This window comes from Saccopteryx leptura, chromosome 6 (genome assembly GCF_036850995.1).
Source record: "Saccopteryx leptura isolate mSacLep1 chromosome 6, mSacLep1_pri_phased_curated, whole genome shotgun sequence".
NCBI classification, from domain to species: Eukaryota; Metazoa; Chordata; class Mammalia; order Chiroptera; family Emballonuridae; genus Saccopteryx; species Saccopteryx leptura.
The window spans coordinates 191,986,083-192,010,131 of NC_089508.1; the positions used below are offsets into that span (position 1 = coordinate 191,986,083).

The 24,049-nt window shown below is 51.0% G+C and overlaps 1 non-coding gene across 1 annotated transcript; it reads left to right on the forward strand.

The window, feature by feature from the left end:
- Window positions 1–1,112: 1,112 nt before the first annotated feature.
- On the forward strand, window positions 1,113–1,188 carry TRNAA-CGC (transfer RNA alanine (anticodon CGC)). Its single transcript has one exon. It is a non-coding gene; the product is annotated as a tRNA-Ala (tRNA).
- The last annotated feature ends 22,861 nt before the right edge of the window (window positions 1,189–24,049 follow it).

The following is a 24,049-nucleotide window of genomic DNA, read 5'->3' on the forward strand; positions in this document are numbered from 1 at the left end:
GGAGGGGTGGAGAAGCAGATGGGCGCCTCTCCTGTGTGCCCCGGCCGGGAACCGAACCCGGGACTCCTGCACACCAGGCCGACGCTCCACCACTGAGCCAACCGGCCAGGGCCTGGGTCCCTTCTTTGATGTTACTTTATTCATTCAGCAACCTATTTCTCAGCATGCCCACCATGCTGGCCCTGGAGAGCCACCAGAAGCCAGCAATCATTGATGTTTTGTGATGGACAAGCCAGACCTCAGCACCCAGAGGGACAGAAACAGCCTGGGAATCCTTCATCACCACCACCACCCCCTTGCAGCTGGCAGGGCGTCCCCGTCGGGAAAAAAGAGGAAGGGAAGGGTCAGGTGTGTACACCCTGCTCAGATGCTTCTCCCTTAATATAGATTAATCGTATACATTTAATTTTTAGAGACCTGCTGTTTGGCCAATACATTTCTTAGCATTGAATAAACGTTATTAAAGTTTATCACTAAGGTTTCAAATATGTAAACGCACCACTGAGAACCATAATTCACTGGAATAAAAATATGAAATGATTGTACCTCGTCCAATCACAGGGCCCAATCTCTCTTCCTTGACAGTGTAATGTTGTTAACATTTTGAACAAGGGCTTCAATCCCTCTTCCCCTCTGTTAACTACAGAGAGGGCTGATTCCCAACTTCCCAATAACTTTTGCTGTTAAAAATAATGTTGTTTAGACAGACTTCTGATTACAGAAAGGTGGAGTAGATGTACTGTTCTCTGTTCTTCCGGCTAAGTACAACTAAAATCCATGGACATGATATACGAGCCAAACACCGATCAGATTCTGCAAGGCGTAGAGGGCAGACAGAACAGGGACCTTGGGACCCAAGGCACGAGACGGTGCTAAGTCCCCTGGGATCTATTCTTTGCCACAGAGATGCCAAATTTCATGCTGGAGAAACCAGAAACCCAGAAACACCAACTGGTCTAGACAAAAGGAGAACCCCCCCCCCCCCAACAAAAAGCCTGCTCTCTCTAGCCAAAGGGTCAGGAGAGCACAGCCTAGCAAGACAGAAACTTCTGAGACAATCAGCCTCTACTCCAACCAGCCCACCAACGTCAGCAAAAGGGCAAGAGTGTGTGGCCCTGGCCAGTTGGCTCAGGGGTAGAGCGTCAGCCTCGCGTGCGGGGGACCCGGGTTCGATTCCCGGCCAGGGCACATAGGAGAAGCGCCCATTTGCTTCTCCACCACCCTCCCCCCTCCTTCCTCTCTGTCTCTCTCTTCCCCTCCCGCAGCCAAGGCTCCATTGGAGCAAAGATGGCCCGGGCGCTGGGGATGGCTCCTTGGCCTCTGCCCCAGGCGCTAGAGTGGCTCTGGTCGCGGCAGAGCGACGCCCCGGATGGGCAGAGCATCGCCCCCTGGTGGGCAGAGCGTCACCCCTGGTGGGCGTGCCGGGTGGATCCCGGTCGGGAGCATGCGGGAGTCTGACTGTCTCTCCCTGTTTCCAGCTTCAGAAAAATACAAAAAAAAAAGGGCAAGAGTGTGGAGCCTGGACCTCCACCCTCCTCAGGCCGCAGGGAGGCGTCCCAAACCGATGCCTCCTCCCCCCTGAACAGTGTCAGACTGTGTCCGTGTTGGAGGAGGCCAACTAGGGAAGCCAGACTTGCATTCCAGCTGGGCGGGAACAGGGCCCCTCTCCCACCCACCCCACTGGGGTGACGTCGGAGGAGGTCAAGTGAGAGGACTCTGATATCCCCAGCAGGGTCAGGGCTACCTGCCTCCTGTGGTCTCAGTGGAGGCCATCGGGGGAGCAGTAACGAAGCACCCCAGCCCCTCCTAGCCAAAGGTGGTAACAGCAGAGGCCTCAGGGAGCCTGAACTCCCACCTCCACTCAGCAATAATAAGGGGCCCTTCCCCCCACGCAGGATGTCCACAGAGGCCAAGTGGAGAACCCGGACTCCCACCCCACCCGGGACAGGTACCACCTGGTGGTCCTCTTGCAGGGGCTCCCCGTGGAGTGGGCCTTCTCTTGCCCTTTCCCAGATGTCTGACCTGATCTCTGAAGGTCCCTGCTTTGGGGGCTCCCTTGCAACACTGCCCCCAAAGAATCCCTTGTACGTCTAACTGCACAGTGGCTACCTGGGGGTGGGTTAGTGCTGCCCGGGAGGGGGCTCAGTGTGGCCTTGCTGACGCCTTGATTTCAGACTTCTGGCCTCCAGGACTGGAAGAGAATAAATGTCATTGTCTCTCAGCCCCCTACTTTGCGGTGATTCTCTCTGCAGCTCTAGGACACTGACAGATTGGTCTCGAGTCTGTCACGTGGAGTCTCTGGCTCAGGACGCCGGGAGGAAGGGAAGCCCCTGCCGTCCCTGGGCGGTCGGAGTGGCTTCCTCACAGGCGGAATGGGTTCCAGCTTCGACTTGGTTGCTGAAGAACTGTCTTCTGTACAGGGAACATACAACTGTCTTCTACACAAACATGCCGTCTTTTTTTTTTTTTTTTTTGTATTTTTCTGAAGTTGGAAACGGGGAGGCAGTTAGACTCCCGCATGTGCCCGACCGGGATCCACCCGGCATGCCCACCAGGGGGCGATGCTCTGCCCATCTGGGGCGTTGCTCCATTGCAACTGGAGCCATTCTAGCACCTGAGGCAGAGGCCACAGTGCCATCCTCAGTGCCCGGGCCAACTTTGCTCCAATGGAGCCTTGACTGCGGGAGGGGAAGAGAGAGACAGAGAGGAAGGAAAAGGGGAAGGATGGAGAAGCAGATGGGCGCTTCTCCTGTGTGCCCTGGTCGGGAATCGAACCCGGGACTCCTGCACGCCAGGCCGACGCTCTACCACTGAGCCAACCGTCCAGGGCCAAACATGCGGTCTTTTTCTGTGCGTATAGGAGCTGAGAAACCAGCAAACCCCAAAATCACATTCCTGTAGGGTTTTATCAACTCCACAGCCGGGGCATGTTCTCAACCAAGCATGCTAGCTCAGCAGCGGCTGCAGGTCTGCCAGCTGGGCGACCCATCATGGCCTCCCAAACCCTCCTCTGCTGCCCCCAAGGTTAAAGGAGAGAAGCAACGGGCTCTCTAAACATCTCAGGGGGACGCCCAGTGGAAGAGGTGAGTCGGGAAGACAGCCTCCGAATTTCTTACAAGGCTTTCGAGCTCACGGGCTCCTCCTGAGTGTGGAGGTAGAGTCCTCCAAACATCTCTCCCTCATTCTTTACTTTCCTGTCTACTTTTCTCTCCTGGATTTGGGATGAGAACAGGCGACCCAGCGCCTCCATCAACATCAACATCCTCCTTCCTCACCGCCATCGCCATTCGCATCATAGAACAGGGACGATGTATATAGTAACTGCCTTGAAGCACCGACTGTGTGCCAGCCTCAGCACTAGGTGCCCTCGTACCTGCCCTCAAGCCCTGGCAGCAACCTGAGCAGGCGAGTAGTGTCAGCCTCCCTTAGAGAGGAGGAGGCTGAGGCTCAGACAGAAATTAACTTGCCTGGGGCCACCCACGAAGAAGGTGGAGGAATCCAGCCACTTCGGCCCCCACTGTCCTCCTTTTGACACTGTTCAGCCTCCAAATCAAAACATGGAAAACATTACAGTTACTCCCGGGATGGCACACACCCCAGGAGGCCCTGGCCTGGCACTTGGACACATCTAGATGTCCTCCTCTGTCCACCCCCGCCTCCCTTTCTTTTCCTATCTTCCGTCCCCTCTTTGTTGAGCCCCTACCAGGATCAGGGGCCATCTTCACACTAACGACCGGATTTTCAAATAACCCTGGTCGAAGGACTTGGGTTGGGGAGTGAGTGAGGAATGGGAGTAAGGGTCTCCCTCTGGGGTGACGCAAAGGCTTTGGAACTAGAGAGGGGGCACAGCCCTGTGTGAACACACCAAATGCCACTGAGCTGCACGCATGAACACGGTTCGCTTTATGCGCTGTGAATTCCGCCTGAATATATGAAAAAGATTTGGGGAATCTCACAACAGAGGAACCCGATGGCTAATCGCCTGAGATGCTATTATCTCAGCCTGACTGCCCACCGTGCCTGTTCCTTTGCGGACACCACACTCATCAGACGAGGGTGGGCAACCCCGAGACCCCCACGAGGGGGCGGGTCAGTTGGGGAGCCCTGCTGGCACAGAATTTCGGCCACACTGTCCTCCCTTCCTGTTTTGGTGTCCTCACGTCTGACACATCTGTGCACACTAAGGTTGAGGTTGAGACAGGATATCCAGAAACTTGAAGTAAGGCTGGCTGAAAGGTGACTCGGGGAGATGCATTCTCAGCGCCCCCGTCCCTCTGTGGCTGTGATTTCCCCTTCCGTGGCACTTCTAGAAAACCAGGGACAGATGGAACTGCCCGCCCACACCCCTGAGCACCCTCCCCAAGGAGCGTGACAAGGCAGCTTCTTAATTGCTGGGTGGCCACCAAACTGCTGTGACCTTCTGAGATATGTCACCCGGCAGGTTCTCCAAGAAGTGCTGGCTTGTCCCACAAGCTCAGGTCACACAGGCGGACCAACCTGGCCCCAGGTCAGGAGGGGCAGCTTCGAGCCTTCTGGACAAGTTAAAAAAGAAATAGCAAAAAGCAGCCCAAATATCCCAGGGGAGGTGCCCAAGCCAGTCTGTGTAGCCCACGTTACGTCCACTGCAGCACAACTCACAACAGCCAACGATGGGAACATCCCAGAGTCCATCAGCAAATGAGTGGATAAAGAAATAGTGGTAGGCCCTGGACGTTTGGCTCAGTGGTAGAGCGTCGGCCTGGCATGCAAGAGTCCCAGGTTCGATTCCCGGCCAGGGCACACAGGAGAAGAGCCCATCTGCTTCTCCACCCTTCCCCCTCTCCTTCCTCTCTGTCTCTCTCTTCCCCTCCCACACCCAAGGCTCCACTGGAGCAAAGTTGGCCCGGGTGCTGAGGATGGCTCTGGTAGCAACAGAGCAATGCCCCAGATGGGCAGAGCATCGCCCTCTGGTGGGCATGCTAGGTGGATCCCGGTTGGGCACATGCAGGAGTCTGTCTGACTGCCTCCCTGTTTCCAACTTCAGAGAAATACAAAAAAAAACAAAAAAAGAAATAGTGGTAGACTCCTCCAACAGAATATTACTCACCCCCGAAAAGGAATGAAGCAGAGATGCGTGCTTACAGGGTGGATGAACTTCCCTGATCATTATGCCCTGAAAGAAGCCAGACACAAATGCATGACCCCCTTTATATGAAGAATCTAGAATAAGTCAATTCACACAGACAGAAGGCCGGGTGGTGGTTGCCAGGGGCTGGGGCTGGGGTGCGGTGGACGGAGGAGTGAATGCTCACTGGGTATGAAGTTCCCTTGGAGGGAGTGAAAATGTTTGGAGCTACTTCGAGGTGGTGAGTGCACAACATTGTGAATGCACTAAATGCCAATGAGCTGTGCACTTCCACGTGGTTAGTATTTTTTAATTTGATACATATTTTTGTGGTCTCAAACACATAGAGTTTTAAATTTACCATCTCATGCACCTTTTAGTGTATATATAGGTCAGGGTATTTTCCCACACGGAAACTCTGTCCCTATTAAATACTGACCTCACCTGACCAGGCGGTGGCGCAGTGGATAGAGCATCGAACTGGGATGTGGAGGACCGAGGTTTGAGACCCTGAGGTTGCCAGTTTGAGTGCGGGCTCAACTGTTTTGAGCAAAGCTCACCAGCTTGGACCCAAGGTCGCTGGCTCGAGCAAGGGGTTACTCAGTCTGCTGAAGGCCCATGGTCAAGGCACATATGAGAAAGCAATCAATGAACAACTAAGGTGTCGCAATGAAAAACTGATGATTGGCCTGACCTGTGGTGGTGCAGTGGGATAAAGCGTCGACCTGGAACACTGAGGTCGCGGGTTCGAAACCTTGGGCTTGCCTGGTCAAGGCACATATGGGAGTTGATGCTTCCTGCTCCTCCCCCTTCTCTCTCTCTCTGTCTCTTTCTCTCACTCCTCTCTCTCTAAAAAAAATCAATAAATAAAATATTAAAAAAAAAATAGTTGTCTTTAAAAAAAAAACAACTGATGATTGATGCTTCTCATCTCTCTTCGTTCCTGTCTGTCTGTCCCTTTCTATCCCTCTCTCTGACTCTCTCTCTCTCTCTGTCTCTGTAAAAACAAAACACTGACCTCCCTCCAACTTGCCCAGACCCTGGCAGCCATTTCCTACCTTCTGTCTCTTATGAATGTGACCCTGTGAGTACCTCCTCTAAATGGATCATACAATAATCTGTCCTTCTGTGACTAAACTGGTTAGTTTTATGCTATATGCATTTCACTTCAGTTGAAGCAAAAGAGAGAAGGAAGGAAGGAAGGAAGGAAGGAAGGAAGGAAGGAAGGAAGGAAGGAAGGAAGGAAGGAAGGAGGGAGGGAGGGAGGGAGGGAGGGAGGGAGGGAGGGAGGGAGGGAGGGAGGGAGGGAGGGAAGGAAGAAGGAAAAAGAAACAGGAGAGAAACCATCCCAGCCACCTCTTCTCCCTGACTGTTTTAGCCAAGGACCGAATCTGAGCTGAGGTGACCACAGTCCCACCCCCTTCACCCTCTACTATCACCCCCAGGGATGAGGCTTGATTGGCAGGACGTCAAAGTAAACCCTGTGGGAGGCTGGCTGCCGCCTCAGGGGGGCTGTGAGATGCTGGTGGGAGAAAATCCTGTCCTGGGCCTCAGACAAACGGCTTCATGAGCAAATCTCAAGTTTAAGTGCATGGGAAAAGCAGCTCGGTTGTGGTTTCCTCTAAGTGTTCGAGAAGGGACAGCTCATTCCTGCTAATGGGAAAGGCCTCTGCCCGCTTCCTGGATTTTGTGAACGGGCTAAAAACCCAGGAGAGAAAGCTCCCACACAATTCACCCGTTGCACCGCGTTTGTTTGTTTGCTGAGCGTGTAATGCTGGGTTAATTATTTATGACGGGGCTCCAAATGAACTGTTAGTAAGAGGCTGGCTCCCTCTTCTAATTGCCTGGTTTCTGAGAAGGAGCATCTTCAGGCTGGCGGGATCTTTGTGATCCGAACGAAAGGAAATATCAAAAAGCAACGTCTGCTTTGGCCTGGTCAAAAACAAACAAACAAAAAAAAAACCCACCCAGCCAGAGGGCTGGGGATTAAAAGGAAAAATTAATTATGCATAACCAGAAGAGGGAAAGAGAGAAGAGAGAGACAGGAAAGACGGTCTCCCAGAAAGCTCTCTGCTCCCTGGCCCTCACCTGAGTCCCCAGAGCAGGCAACGCCAGGGAAGCTGACCCCGGAGTCAGGCCCGGAGGCCCAGCCGGGTGGGGGGGTGGGGGGGGGGGGGGCAGGCTGGTTGTTAATTCTGAGGATGTATCTGCCTAAGGCTGCCTCCTGGTGAGCAGTCCCAGACCCAGGGGTCTAAGACAGGGGGCACTCTGCCACAAAATCCAACCGAACTTGAGTTTTCCCGAGGACAGCACATTCTACTCAACTCCTGGCCACTTTCCGACTCAGCTCTCACCGGCCGAAATCTCCAGCTGCTTCTCACTTAGGCAATAAATGCTCAGCTCTTGGATCATTCACAGGATGGAAGAAAGAAGTAAGAAGAAAAAAAAAAAAAGGAACCTGCTTCCAAATAGTCTTCCGTTGCTACTTAAAGAAAACAAAAGAGATTAAGAAATGAAAACGATCGATCGTAGCGAAAACGGCCACGTGAATGCTACAGGTCTCTTGACCCATCTCTCGCCCCTCGTCCTCAGGTGACACGGACAACTAAGAGCTGACCTCTTTCTCAGTGTAAATCCAAGGTGATTCTTCCTTGGAAGCAGGGGGTGGTGTGTTAGGACACGAAGAGAAGTTCCGTGGCGAGGACGCGACCCGCAGCTGGGTCACACGAGAGGGATTTTCCATTTCCGTCCCACCAGGCCGGTTGGACTTGCTGTGAATCCTGAGGCACGTTTTGCTTCCTCGTGTCGCAGGCCATGCGCTTCAACGAGAACCATCCGTGTAGGGGTGGGGTTCAACAGCAGATGTGTTTAGTTACCGACCTTGCATTTGCCTGTCCCGGAGGACTGAAAAGTGTCTCCTAGAAAACTGAAGATAAGGCCCTGGCCGGTTGGCTCAGCGGTAGAGAGTTGGCCTGGCATGCGGGGGACCCGGGTTCGATTCCCGGCCGGGGCACAAAGGAGAGGCGCCCATTTGCCTCTCCACCCCTCCCCCTCTCCTTCCTCTCTGTCTCTCTCTTCCCCTCCCGCAGCCAAGGCTCCATTGGAGCAAAGATGGCCCGGGCGCTGGGGATGGCTCCTTGGCCTCTGCCCCAGGTGCTAGAATGGCTCTGGTCTCGGCAGAGCGACACCCCGGAGGGGCAGAGCATCGCCCCCTGGTGGGCGTGCCGGGTGGATCCCCATTGGGCGCATACGGGAGTCTGTCTGACTGTCTCTCCCCGTTTCCAGCTTCAGAAATTAAAAAAGAAAAAAAAAAAAGAAAGAAAACCGAAGATAAGGAGTGAGGAAGTGGTTTGGACGCGCCGGCCGAGCAATGGATTGGCAGGGGAGGCCGCGCGGGCTGCTGAACCTCTTCCACGGCTGTCCACCCAGCCAGTCAAGGACGCCCGGTCAGGCCCCTGCGTGCCAGGCACCCTCGCACACAGGATCATGTTGGAAAGGATTGCTGTGGCTTTTCCCCGGCCGGCCGGGAACAGACGTCCCGTTTCTTTCCCTGGTCAACTCGATATCCTCAAAGTGCTGCTCAGCCCTCCCGTCCTCCAGGGAGCCTTCTGTGGACCTCCATTTCTTTGTAAAAAAATGGATTTCTGCTAGAGAGAAAGGAGACCGTTGTCTAATGCTGTAACTGTTGTCCTCCCCACCCCTCGCCATGGTGGGGGAAGCAGTCAGGCAGAGATAAGAGAACTTATAGCTGAATGATATTGCTTCCAAAGTCCCTTCCAGTTCTTAAGAATGGAAGGTCATTATCAGATCACAATCGCTGCTCTTCGGCCAACATTCCATCCTGTGAGTTAGTAGCAGAGGTTATTGGACCACAGGATGGACGAGATGCTGAAACCCGGGGGGGGGGGGGATGCACGAGGGCCTCCTGGCCTCAGGATGTGGTCCCCGCCTGGTGATGTGGGGAATGGGCCCTGTGGGTGGGAATGTAAAAAACAGTGTGGCTGCTGTGGAAAAACAGTGTGAGCATTCCTCAGGAAGTTCATCCACTCCTAGGTGTTTGTGAAACCCAAAAGAACTGAAAAACGGGTCTTGAAACAAATACTTGTATACACATGTGCATAGCAGCATGATTTACAGTATCAAAAGGATGAAAACAGTCCAGATGTCCATTAATGAATGAATAAACTGTGGTATGTCTAGATACTATGTTATTATATATTAGACGCATAATTATGTGTGTATTACATATGTTGCATGTGTTAATATATAACGACATCCATAATGGACTGTTTTTTTGGCCATCAAGAGAAATGAAGTACTGAGACATGCTACATGCATGAACCTTGAAACCATTATACATAATAAGTGAAAGAAACCAGACAGACACAAAAGGTCATGCATTGTCTGATTCCTTTCACATGAAATGTCTAGAATGGGCAAATCTAGAGAAGCAGGTGCAGGTGGTCGGCTGCCAGATGCTGGAAGGAGGGAGGAGTGAGGAGGGACGCTCAAGGGGTACAGGGCTTCCCTTTGGGGGTGACGAAAATGTTTTGGAACTAGACAGCTGCAGTGGTGACACGACACTAGGAACACGCTAGACGCCACCAAGTTGTCATTTGAAAAGGATTCATTTCAAGTGATGTGAATTTCACCTCAGCCAAAAATATTCGAGTGGTCCCCAATCTAAGCACAGAATGAGGAAAGGTCACGGCAGCTCCCCTGCTGTGTGACTGGAGGCAAGGTGATTGATCTCTCTGAGCCTCTCTGCCTTCTGGGCTGAATAATGGGAGGCAGTAATACCTGCCTTTCAGAGTTGTCCTTAGGATTATGGATCACTTACATTATATGCCTGGCACATACTATTATGAAAACAAAAATTTACCTGGCTGGATAGCTCAGTTGGTTAGAGCATTGTCTCAGAGCATAGAGGTTGCCAGTTTGATCCCTGGTCAAGGCACATACAGGAATAGTTCAATGTTCCTGTCTGTCTCTCTTTCCCTGCCTCTCTCAGAAAAAAAAGAAAAGAAAGAAAGGAAAGAAAAGAAAAGAAAAATTGAGCTGTGTCTATCTTGCAATTTCTCAAAGCAGAAAAAGGACGAAGGGAGGGAGGGAGAGAGGGAGAGAGGGAGGGAGGAAGGGAGGGAGGAAAGAAAACAAAAATTGAGCTGTGTCTGTCTTGCAATTTCTCCAAGCACCCTGCTCTGAACATATTAGTGCTAGAATGCAGAACCACAGTCCTCACTGACGTTCTCAAATCAATAATATTGGTGATCTAGTTGTAAGAATATACTGTTTCCCTCTTAAGAATCAACTTAGCAAGAGAAGTGAAGGCAAAAATTAATGAATGGGACTACATCAGACTAAGAAGTTTTTGCTCAGCAAGAGAAACTGATAACAAAATAAACAGAAAGCCAACTAAATGGGAAATGATATTTTCAAACAACAGCTCAGATAAGGGCCTAATATCCAAAATATACAAAGAACTCATAAAACTCAACAACAAACAAACAAACAATCCAATAAAAAAATGGGAAGAGGACATGAACAGACACTTCTCCCAGGAGGAAGTACAAATGGCCAACAGATATATGAAAAGATGCTCATCTTCTTTAGTTATTAGAGAAATGCAAATCAAAACTGCAATGAGATACCACCTCACACCCGTTCGATTAGCTATTATTAGCAAGACAGGTAATAGCAAATGTTGGAGAGGCTGTGGAGAAAAAGGAACCCTCATACACTGTTGGTGGGAATGTAAAGTAGTACAACCATTATGGAAGAAAGTATGGTGGTTCCTCAAAAAACTGAAAATAGAACTACCTTATGACCCAGCAATCCCTCTACTGGGTATATACCCCAAAAACTCAGAAATATTGATACGTAAAGACACATGCAGCCCCACGTTCATTGCAGCATTGTTCACAGTGGCCAGGACATGGAAACAACCAAAAAGCCCATCAATAGATGACTGGATAAAGAAGATGTGGCACATATACACTATGGAATACTACTCAGCCATAAGAAATGATGACATCGGATCATTTACAGCAAAATGGTGGGATCTTGATAACATTATACGAAGTGAAATAAGTAAATCAGAAAAAACCAGGAACTGCATTATTCCATACGTAGGTGGGACATAAAAGTGAAACTAAGAGACATTGATAAGAGTGTGGTGGTTACGGGGGGAGGGGGGAAAGGGAGAGGGAAAGAGGGAGGGGGAGGGGCACAAAGAAAACTAGATAGAAGGTGACAGAGGACAATCTGACTTTGGGTGATGGGTATGCAACATAATTGAAAGACAAGATAACCTGGACTTGTTGATCTTTGAATATATGTATCCTGATTTATTGATGTCGCCCCATTAAAAAAATAAATTTATAATTAAAAAAAAAAAAAGAATCAACTTAATAGGGGAGAGAAACCAATTTTACTATCTTATTAAGTTCTGCTTACACTACTATCAAAAATGGAACCCCTGGGTTGGGATTTAGCCTTGACTGTGTACCTACTGAATGCCAACCACACCCAGGATCAGCACTCAGGTGACCCTTGAGACTTTAAATGCATGTTATTATCCCTGTGGGTTTTAGAACTAGGTGAGCCCTCGGGGTGGACGGGGTGGCCCAGAGAGGTGGCTAACTGTCTATCATCAGACGGCTCAGAGTCCATGACCTGGCTCCTTTGGGAGATCCCTTTCTATGTCACCAAGGTCTGAGGAAGCAGGCTCAGACATGTGTTAGAGAGCAGAAAATCCTGCATGAGCTTTGCAATGTGGTGTGAAGGTCTTTCAATACGCACCGTGGAAACTCGACAATGTGCCCCCACGAGAGTCCGGGCACCTGTGGAATTATCTGTATGACTAGATACATCTTCACATGCTGAGCTATCACTGTATTTTTGTCCCCAAAGTAATAAAACTGAACGCACACAGGCCGTTCACAGATGATAAATGATTAAAAATAAACAATGAGTTCAACCTCACTAGCAATTTAATTAGCGAAAAAGGAAAAGGGAAAAAAGAGAGAGAGAGAGGAATTAACCTGGGCTGGGGCAGCTGGGAGAAGAAGAGAGCTGTGTGCCCAAATGCCAGGAGTGTGAGTGGAAGACTGAATTGATAACATATTTTTAAAAGCCTTTAAAACATTCACACCCTTTCACCGGGTAATTTCCCTTCTAGGAATGTATTCTAGCCTGACCTGTGGTGGCGCAGTGGGATAGGGCATCGACCTGGAACACTGAGGTTGCCGGTTCGAAGCCTTGGGCTTGCCTGGTCAGGGCACATATGGGAGTTGATGCCTCCTGCTCCTCCCCTTAAAAAAAAGAAAAAAAGAAAAAAAAGAAAAGAAAAAAAAAAAAAAAGGAATGTATTCTAAAACCCACAGAAGTACAGATCATGTTTTATGTCCCAAATGCTAATCAAAGCATCATCTGTAACAGAAAAGTAGAAAAAGCCAAAAGATCCGATCGTTGGGGGGAACTGTTCAACAAATCATGACACACATCCACACAATGGAATATTGTGTAGCCATCAAATGATCTTAAGAATATGGAAAAGAGGCCCTGGCCAGTTGGCTCAGTGGTAGAGCATCGGCCTGGCATGCGGGAGTCCCAGGTTCAATTCCCAGCCAGGGCACACAGGAGAAGCGCCCATCTACTTCTCCACCCTTCCCCCTCTCCTTCCTCTCTGTCTCTCTCTTCCCCTCCCACAGCCAAGGCTCCATTGGAGCAAAGTTGACCCAGGAGCAGAGGATGGCTCTGTGGCCTCTGCCTCAGGAGCTAGAATGGCTCTGATTGCAACAGAGCGATGCCCCAGATGGGCAGAGCATCGCCCTCTGGTGGTCATGCCGGGTGGATCCTGGTCGGGCGCATGCGGGAGTCTGTCTGACTGCCTCCCAGTTTCCAGCTTCAGAAAACTACAAAAAAAAAAAAAAAAAAAAAAGAATATGGAAAAGAACCTGTGAAATAATGTTGTTTAAGAGCAGGATAACAAGTTCGTAGAGACAGGAAGTAGACTAGAGAGTATCAGGGCCCGGGGTAGGGGGCCAGGGAGCGCGTGTTTAATGGGAACAGAGTCTCTGCTTGGGAAGATAAGAAAGTTCAGGAGATGACAGTGGTATCGGCTGAACCACAGTGTGAACATGCTGAACGCCCCTGACCTGGATGCCAGAAAATGATTAAAATGATAAGTTTAGGTCCTGTATACTTTACCCCAATAACAAAGTAGGATAAAAAAAAAAAAAATCTATGGGATGATCCTCACCACATAAGAAGAAAAAAGTCACATGTAAAATATTACCAACAGGGCCCTGGCCGGTTGGCTCAGCGGTAGAGCGTCGGCCTAGCGTGTGGAGGACCCGGGTTTGATTCCCGGCCAGGGCATACAGGAGAAGCGCCCATCTACTTCTCCACCCCTCTGCCGCGCTTTCCTCTCTGTCTCTCTCTTCCCCTCCCGCAGCCAAGGCTCCATTGGAGCAAAGATGGCCCGGGCGCTGGGGATGGCTCCTTGGCCTCTGCCTCAGGCGCTAGAGTGGCTCTGGTCGCAACATGGCGACGCCCAGGATGGGCAGAGCATCGCCCCCTGGTGGGCAGAGCGTCGCCCCTGGTGGGCGTGCCGGGTGGATCCCGGTCGAGCGCATGCGGGAGTCTGTCTGACTGTCTCTACCTGTTTCCAGCTTCAGAAAAATGAAAGAAAAAAAAAAATATTACCAACAGGCCCTGGCCGGTTGGCTCAGTGGTAGAGCATCGGCCTGGCATGCAGAAGTCCCAGGTTCGATTCCCGGCCAGGGCACACAAGAGAAGTGCCCATCTGCTTCTCCACCCCTCCCCCTCTCCTTCCTCTCTGTCTCTCTCTTCCCCTCCCACAGCCGAGGCTCCACTGGAGCAAAGATGGCCCGGGCGCTGGGGATGGCTCCTCGGTCTCTGCCCCAGGCGCTAGAGTGGCTCTGCTTGCAACCGAGCGATGCCCCGGAGGGGCAGAGCATCGCCCCCTGGTGGGCAGAGCATCGCCCCCTGGTGGTCGTGCCGGGGGGGGGGGGGGGGGGGGGGGGGGGGGGGGGAATCCCGGTCGGGCGCATGCGGGAGTCTGTCTGACTGTCTCTCCCCGTTTCCGGCTTCAGAAAAATACAGAAAAAAAAAAAAAGTGCTATGAAAGTTATTCTTAAAAATATATATATTACCAACAAAACAGACCAAAATAGTAACCGTGATGGCCTTTTAATAAGAGATGTATAGATGACTTCAATTTTCCTGTCTCTATTTTTCTGTATTTTCTATATAGTCTGTTATGTAAATGTATATTGCAGTACTCAAAAAAGGATAAACATGCATTTTTATTTATTTATTTTAATTTTTTAAGATCTTATTTATTCATTTGAGAGAGAGAGAGAAAGAGAGAGAGAGAGAGAAGGGAGACACAAGGGGGAAGGATCAGGAAGCCTCAACTCCCATATGTGCCTTGACCAAGTAAGCCCAGGGTTTTGAACCCGCAACCTCAGCTTTCCAGGTCGACGCTTTATCCACTGCACCTCCACAGGTCAGGTCAGGCCTAAACTTGCTTTTTTTTTTTTTTTTTTTCTTTTTTTTTTTACAGAGACAGAGAGAGAAAGACAGAGAGAGAGAGTCAGAGAGAGGGACAGACAGACAGGAACAGAGAGAGATGAGAAGCATCAATCATCAGTTTTTCATTGCGACACCTTAGTTGTTCATTGATTGCTTTCTCATATGTGCCTTGACCGTGGGCCTTCAGCAGACCAAGTGACCCCTTGCTCGAGCCAGCAACCTTGGGTCCAAGCTGGTGAGCTTTTAGCTCAAGCCAGATGAGCCCACGTTCAAGCTGGCGACCTCGGGGTCTCGAACCTGGGTCCTCTGCATTTCAGTCCGACGCTCTATCTACTGCAACACCGCCTGGTCAGGCCTAAACTTGCATTTTTAAATGCACCCGAAAACGGAGGAAGAATTGGTGTTTGCTCCGGAGCTTTTCTCAGGAGCGAGAGAGCAGGCACGCACTCAAGGACAAATCGGAAATGCTCACAAACACAGCAACACAACCTCTCCCTTCTTTTCAGGGACAAGCAATCGTTCTATGGAACGATTTAAAAACCTAGCATTTTCATAAAGAGGATTATTGAAAACAAAGTCCACGTGCGTCCCTGTGTCTCCATCTGTCGCCGTGTTGAGCCCACTATTCTCTTTAATTCCCCGGGAACTTAGAAGACACAGCCACAGTGCAGCTAAATTTTTTCCTTTGCTTAATAACTTAGTTGGTGAGCGCTATAAATATAACTGGATTTGTAAGGGAGAAAGCACATTCTTGGCAAAAAACAAAAACCACATCTCTTAAGATGGGCTTAATTAAAACAAAATATTCTCTAAATAGACTACCTCATCAGAATGCAGGAACATTTTAGAAGTTAAACATGACAGAGTAGGTTTAAAGGCATCAGCTTATTTAAAGCAAAACATTCTTCTTTGAAAGAGTCCCAAAATATGTCTCAGGGTGCACGAGAAGTCAGGCCAGCAGAACAAAGACTCTGTGTCTGAAACTTTAATATGCACATTAAGAAGGCCAAGAAATACGACTGTAATCTGGGTGAGATTAGACAAAACCAGGAAGGTGATAAAATAACAGAAGGAAGTGCCTTTCAACATAAGAATTTTAGGCTTTCATACAAGAGACCTCAGCTCTAAGAAAAGACAGTGGCAAGGAGCCGTACTCAGGGCAAAACTTCACAGTGAGAAGACAAAAGGTATTTTTTATAAGTTATGATTTCCCTTTTCCCACTTTGAAAAGGGGCGCTTTTTTTTTTTTTAATTTGCTCAGTTTATTATGAAATTTTACTACATTATCCAGAGGGATCTTGGCCACGTACGGTGTTTGAATTCTGAAATAGCTACAACCTGATGTGGCACAGAGCGGACCCTCCTATTCCAAAGGATCAGTTAAAAACCACTTGTAAAGACCAACAGGCCTTTAAAATGTCTTTGCCGAAAAGCAAGCATCCTGTCTCAAGTTCCAAGTTTTCTTGGTTTTGTTTTTGAATGATTTAGGGGAGAGAGAGAAGTATCAACTCGTTCTACTTAGTTGCTCTATTATTTTTTAGTTGTGCACTCATTGGTTGCTTTTCATACATGCGCCTGACCGGGAATCAAACCTGCAACCTCAGCACAGTGGGACGACGCTCTATCCACTGAGACACCCAGCCAGGGCTCAAGTTTTCTCTGTTCCATTTGCTGATACTTACAAGACAAATTCTGGGGAAATGTTGGGTTGGCAAGTCCCGTGAGCGGCCATTTGTTAGGAAGGACCCTGAACGCCTGGGTCTGCTCACCAGGCTTCACTGTCCCAGCAACCGGGGCCCAGGCCATGGTCTGTGTTGTTGACTCACCTAAGAGCCCCTGTGCAATGTAGGACTAGATTATACTTAATATTTCCGTATGCAATTCAATTACTAACTCAAAAATTTATCATGTTTTACCTTTACATCGGGACTTCTCAGGGCCTGAAAGGGTTTTTTTTTGTTTGTTTGTTTGTTTGTTTGTTTGTTTGTTTGTTTTTTTTACAGGTACAGAGAGAGGGATAGATAGGGACAGACAGACAGGAACGGAGAGAGATGAGAAGCATCAATCATCAGTTTTTCGTTGCGACATCTTAGTTGTTCATTGATTGCCTTCTCATATGTGCCTTGACTGCGGGCCTTCAACAAACCGAGTAACCCCTTGCTTGAGCCAGCGACCTTCGGTCCAAGCTGGTAAGCTTTTTGCTCAAACCAGATGAACCCACGCTCAAGCTGGTGACCTCAGGGTTTCGAACCTGGGTCCTCGGCATCCCAGTCAGACGCTCAATCCATTGCTCCACCACCTGGTCAGGCGCATTCTTGATTTATTTGAAAATTGCTCATTGGGAATCCCACTGTGTAGCCCTTCCTGGTTTTTTGGGAAGGTGCCCTTCCGGGGGCCTCTGTCCGGGTCTGTTCTCTCCCAGCCTCCAGTCCAGCTGGCTTGGGAGCTGCTCAAGACTCTTGTCTCCCAGCCTGTAATTTACCTGGTGCCCGGCCACCCCCTAACAGATCCCTGAGCTTCCTGGTGGCCAGGATATCATACTGTCCCCCCTTCCATCCCCACCCCCTAACAGAACCCTGAGCTTCCTGGTGGGTCCTTCCGCATCCCAGTTCGATGCTCTATCCCAAGGGTCAGGAATCTTTTTGGCTGAGAGAGCCATGAACGACACATATTTTAAAATGCAATTCCATGAGAGCCATACAATGACCTGTGTACGTTAGGCATTATCCAATAAAAATTTGGTGTTGTCCCGGAGGACAGCTGTGATTGGCTCCAGCCACCCGCAACCATGAACAAGAGCGGTAGGAAATGAATGGATTGTAATACATGAGAATCTTTTATATTTTTAACGTTATTATTTTTTTTATTAAAGATTTGTCTGCGAGCCAGATGCAGCCATCAAAAGAGCCACATCTGACTCGAGAGCCATAGGTTCCCGACCCCTGCTCTATCCACTGCGCCACTGCCTGGTCACGCTGAAAGGATTTTAATGTGACTTTTCACAGGTAGGTATTTACGTTCCCCAAGTAATTGACCTACTTTTAATTTCCAAAATATCAAATGCTCTGAGCCTAACACATTCTTTTTTTTTTTTTTTTTTACTGAGACAGAGAGAAAGATAGACGGACAGACAGACAGGAACAGAGAGATGAGAAGCATCAATCATTAGTTTTTCATTGTGCGTTGCAACACCTTAGTTGTTCATTGATTGCTTTCTCATTTGTGCCTTGACCATGGGACTACAGCAAACCCAGTAACCCCTTGCTTGAGCCAGTGACCTTGGATCCAAGCTGGTGAGCTTTGCTCAAACCAGATGAGCCCGCGCTCAAGCTGGCGACCTTGGGGTCTCGAACCTGGGTCCTCTGCATCCCAGTCTGACGCTCTATTCACTGCGCCACCACCTAGTCAGGCCCTAACACATTCTTTATCTTCTTCTTCCCCAGACAGGGTTGAGTGGGCTGGGGTAAATGTAAGGTAAAGGGCCTCCACACAGGGAGTTACGTTTCCCTAAATCATGAATCTTTGCAAGTGATTAATCTCTCCAGACTTTAATTACAGGTGACGGAGGACAGCCTTTTTTTGGCATAAGGATCAGGTAAGGGGATTGGGCTGTGTTTATAGTTTAGAAAGATCATATGGGGGCAGGAAGGTTTGGAAGGTCAAGACAGGAAGCAGTAAAACAAGTCCGGAATTTTGATGCAGGTTAAGGATAAGGACCCGGCCAGGAGGGTGGGAGTGGACGTGGACAGGGAGAATGAGCGGCGTAGATACAGACAGATAGAGGGGCTAGACTTGGCCAGACCGCGTCCTTATCAGCGTTCTCCTTACTGGTCCTGTGGGAAAAACCAGCCCCAACACCCAGAGGCAGAACACAACCATCCTATCCTGTTCTGTGGATGGGTTCTGCAGACGAGGAGCTAACACCGAGCGCGGCCAGGCAGGCTTGTCCCTGCGCCGTCATGTCCCAGCCGGGAAGGCTCAAAGGCGGGGAGGGCAGGGGCAGGTGTGTGTGGGGGGGTAACGTGTAACATGACGGCTGGGGCTAAAACCACGTGGAGGCATCTTCTTCCATCGCATGTTTGCAGTTCACTCACATGTTTGCCGCGGAGGCTGGGTTTCAGCTGGGACCTCAGCTGGGGCTTCGGCCAGAACAGCCTCAGGTAGCCGACCCCCACCTCGTCCACAGTCTGGGCTCGCTCACAGAACGACGGCCTCGCGGAAAGCCCGTGACCCGAGCGCGAGCCCGACACTCGGGCCTCCAAGCCTCGGTGTTCCAGCAAACATGACAGGAGCTGCACGGCCTCTCTTGACCCAGCCACGAGGTCATGGAGTGTCCTTAATGTCAGGGTCCATTCGTTACCCGTGAGTCATCGGTCTGCTCAGACTGAACGCGGGGGCGGGTTCTTGATGGGGTTCCGAAAGAGCATGTGGGACCATAGCCACAGCGACGACCAGCGTAATTAAAGATAATCTGTCAAATCATAGCCATGTTCTCCGTTCCAGTCATCAGACCACCCCCGCCCTGCTCATGTAGTCCTTGCCGGGACCACGAGGCAGGCGTCACCAGCGCCCTTCGCAGAGACTGGGTGACCTGCCCGCGTGTGTTGGGCCGACGAATAAAAGACCCAAACCCGGACAGTCCGGCTCTGACGTCCGTTTTCCTTATCCGTTGCCCGGTTCTAAGTGATTGCCGAGGGCTGACAGTGGGAAAAGAGGTCGAGGGCAGCACACAGGATGATACGAAGAGGCAACAGGTGAGCCTGATGTCAGAGCCCCGGGGAGAGGCCTCGCACAGAGCCACGTGTCTGGAGGAGCAGCAGTGCCAGAGAGCCAGGATGGGAGCGAGGGGCCCAGCAGAGGGGGAGGAGGGAGAGGGGAAGGGTAGGGAGAGGAGAGGAGGGGAAGGGAGGGGGAGGGGAAGGGCAGGGAGAGGAGAGGAGGGGAAGGGAGGGGGAGGGGAAGGGGAAGGGCAGGGAGAGGAGAGGAGGGGAGGGGAGGGGGAGAGGAAGGGCAGGGAGAGGAGAGGAGGGGAGGGGAGGGGGAGGGGAAGGGCAGGGAGAGGAGAGGAGGGGAAGGGAGGGGGAGGGGAAGGGCAGGGAGAGGAGAGGAGGGGAGGGGAGGGGGAGGGGAAGGGCAGGGAGAGGAGAGGAGGGGAGGGGAGGGGGAGGGGAAGGGCAGGGAGAGGAGGGGAAGGGAGGGGGAGGGGAAGGGCAGGGAGAGGAGAGGAGGGGAGGGGAGGGGGAGGGGAAGGGCAGGGAGAGGAGAGGAGGGGAGGGGAGGGGGAGAAGAAGGGCAGGGAGAGGAGAGGAGGGGAAGGGAGGGGGAGGGGAAGGGCAGGGAGAGGAGAGGAGGGGAGGGGAGGGGGAGGGGAAGGGCAGGGAGAGGAGGGGAAGGGAGGGGGAGGGGAAGGGCAGGGAGAGGAGAGGAGGGGAGGGGAGGGGGAGGGGAAGGGCAGGGAGAGGAGAGGAGGGGAGGGGAGGGGGAGAAGAAGGGCAGGGAGAGGAGAGGAGGGGAAGGGAGGGGGAGGGGGAGGGGAAGGGCAGGGAGAGGAGAGGAGGGGAAGGGAGGGGGAGGGGGAGGGGAAGGGCAGGGAGAGGAGAGGAGGGGAGGGGAGGGGGAGGGGGAGGGGAAGGGCAGGGAGAGGAGAGGAGGGGAAGGGAGGGGGAGAAGAAGGGCAGAGAGAGGAGAGGGGGGAAGGGAGGGGGAGGGAAAGGGAGGGGGAGGGGAAGGGAGGGGGAGGAGAGGAGGGGGAGGGGAAGGGAGGGGAGAAGAAGGGAGGGGGAGGAGAGGAGGGGAGGGGAGGGGGAGGGGAAGGGCAGGGAGAGGAGAGGAGGGGAAGGGAGGGGGAGGGGAAGGGCAGGGAGAGGAGAGGAGGGGAGGGGAGGGGGAGGGGAAGGGCAGGGAGAGGAGAGGAGGGGAAGGGAGGGGGAGGGGAAGGGCAGGGAGAGGAGAGGAGGGGAGGGGAGGGGGAGAGGAAGGGCAGGGAGAGGAGAGGAGGGGAGGGGAGGGGGAGGGGAAGGGCAGGGAGAGGAGAGGAGGGGAGGGGGAGGGGAAGGGCAGGGAGAGGAGAGGGGGGAAGGGAGGGGGAGGGGGAGGGGGAGGAGAGGAGGGGAAGGGAGGGGGAGAAGAAGGGCAGGGAGAGGAGGGGAAGGGAGGGGGAGGGGAAGGGAGGGGGAGGAGAGGAGGTGAAGGGAGGGGGAGGGGAGGGGGAGGGGAGGGGGAGGGGAGGGGGAGGGAGGGAAGCAGCTGAGCACTGGGGTGCAGATGGCTGGGGGGTGACAGGAAGGGCCCTGGGCTGCAATAGACCAACGGTGGGGTTAGGAAGAGAGGCAGGGGCTGGACAGCCCTGAGATTTTAGAGGCGGGCTGACGGGGGACCCAACAGCAATGCACCCTGTCCCTGCGGAGCCTCCGGTCTGACCGAAAAACCTATCGTCTGAAAACCGCACGCTGAGTGAAGGAAGCCAGACACAGAAGGCCACGTACTGTACGACTCCATTTATCTATGAAATGTCCAGAGTCAGCAGGGCCCCCGAGACGGACGGACGGAGAGCAGGCGCCGCGGGGAGGCGGAGGCAGGCGGGCACGGGGCCGGGGATCCCTTCGCGGCTGGTGAACAGTCCCGGAACGGGGAGGTCCTGACGGTTGCACAACCTTGTGCGTGGACTAAATGATGCCCCTGACGGTAAATGCGGTCATCTGTGTTTTGCTATCAAGGAAAAATTCACAAATTGGAACGCGCGAAGATGAGAACCATTTGCTCTGCGGAAGACTCTGATAAGAGGATGAAAGGACAGACCACATCACGGAGAAATCATCTGCAGATCACACGGCCAACGGAAGGCTTGAATCCAGGCTGTGTACAGAACTTTTGAAACTTAACGGTATCAAGGCTGCCCAGTGGGGAGGGACCCGGGGAGGAAGGACTTTCTGTGTCTCTCTTCTGGCTGTGTGCTTATCTGACGGATGTCTGGGTGTCCCCAAGGAGAGCCCAGAAAAGGAGGGGCAGGGCCTGGTTTTGTTCACCATGTGTCCCGGGTCTGAAGCATGAGGGTTGAGGAGCCTGTTGACAGCCCCCAACAGCTTTGCCTCAGACAACAAAACATTCCTTAATTTGGCGAATATTCACTGAGTCCCTACTGTAGACCAGGCACTGTTTCAAGCGTATGCAATGGGTCAATGATCAAAACAGGTAACACCCTCTGCCCTCATGGGTCCAAGTTTTATGTTAAAAGACAGTAAGGCATCACCTGACCAGGCGGTGGCGCAGTGGGTAGAGCGTCAAACTGGGATGCAGAGGACCCAGGTTCAAGACCCTGAGGTCGCCAGCTTGAGCGTGGGCTCATCTGGTTTGAGCAAAGCTCACCAGCTTGGATCCAAGGTCACTGGCTTGAGCAAGGGGTTACTCGGTCTGCTGAAGGCCCACAGTCAAGGCACATATGAGGAAGCAATCAATGAACAACTAAGGTGTCACAACGAAAAACTAATGATTGATGCTTGTTGGTCAAATAAGTTTGTAAATATGATATATATGTTTGCTCACTTACAGTTTGCATTGAGTATGGCGGACAGGCTGTAAGCCTGCAGGGTCGTTATAGCCCAAAGCTTGGTTTTAAGACTAAGCCTTTCCCACCCTAAGTGACTTTGTATTGGAGACTTCCTTGTTTGTATGTTGGATTAAAGGTTTTGGATTTCTACACTGTAAAATGGGGCAGACCGGGAGCTTGCTCTCTCTCTGTTCCTGAGATTAGCATTAGAGGAGAGAGCAGAGAAAGGCCACGTGGAGGAGAGGAGAGGCAGCCAAGATGGCGGAGTGCTGAGGGAGAAGCCAGTTTGTGTAGAGTTTGTGCAGAGAGAAGGAGATGGGGAACAGAGGTGAATAAGGCTGGTGAGCTAGAAACCTTTGATTCTAGGAAACTCAGATAAGTCAGTGGCTTTGGGAGCCCTGAATGGAAAGGGAAGTGTTTTCCCACTGTGTGATTTTCTTGCCCACCGAGTGCAAGCTAGGATTAAAGCTAATAACCCACCAGTTCTTGGCTCCATTGTTTCATTAACGTCTGTCCAAATCAAATGCGAACCTGCACTGGCCAGGCGGCTGTGATGGTAGCTGTGGCTACTGGCTTTACAATGCTTCACATCTGTCTCCATTCCTGTCTGTCCCTATCTATCCCTCTCTCTGACTCTCTCTCTGTCTCTTAAAAAAAAAAAAAAAGACAGTAAGGCATTATTGACAATAGCCAAAAAGGAGGAAACTGAAGTGGCCATCACGAATGAATAGATAAATAAAACAGGTCTATCCATACCATGGAATGTTATTTGGCCTTAGAAAGGACAGATGCTCTGACACGTGTCACAACATGAATGAAACTTGAGGACATTACCTTAAGTAAAATAGACCAGTCCCCAAAAAGACACATGCTGTCTTATGAGGTCCCCAAAGGAGTCCGATTCATCGAGACACAGAGTAGGAGGGTGTGCTGTAGGGGGCCGGAGATTGAGGAGTTGTTATTTAATGGGGACAGATCTCTATTTGGGGGAAGGCGAGAAAGATCTAGAGACGGTGGCGTTTGTAGCACACAGGTGCCACAATGCACTCAGTGCCAGCTGAGCTGCACACTTAAAAATGGTTAAAATGGTAAATGTTATGTTACGTGCCTTTTACCACAATTTAAAACAATAACAAGGCTGTGGGTCAAGGATACTTGGGAGTGAGATTACCATCTTAATGTGGGCAGTCAGACTCCTGGTCACACTTCTATGCGTTCTCACTGGATAAGAGGAATTCGAGCTGCTCTTTAGAGATGGAACCATGTTATATATATATATATATAAATTATCGGCAGGGGGGAATATTTGTACAAAGAAGATCATTTAAATTCTATCCTCTGAATAAAGGAGAGAGCTGAGCATTCTAGACTTTCAAGAGCTAAGCCTTCCATTGCCGAAACACTTCCCCCAAACTTTTCTAGTGGGAATATGTGTAAATTGGGAAATTGTACCACTGACTTACCTTAACAAATACACTGTACTTTAGTGTTGTAAGGTACCAAAAAGCTGAAAAATTAATATTGGTATTCTAGGAGGAAAGGTCAGGCTTTCCTGTCCTGTCCTTCCTTTGGGGAGGGGAGGGAGAAGAATATAGAAGTTTTATTTAGTTTTAAATCTAAAATAAAAGTAAACGGAGAAACTTCTGCTCTTTCAGTGGAAAGAGGCAGAATTTACAAACCAGCTTGCATTGATTGCAGTTCCTTCCCCTTCCTGGAATCTTGAGAGTAACATACCTCTAGGCTAGTGAGGGAAGATGAACCCTAAAAGATTTTGTAAACATCTTTGATTGTGTTACCTTGAAAGTCTTAATGTTTCTGTGTATCCCCTAAACAAGTGT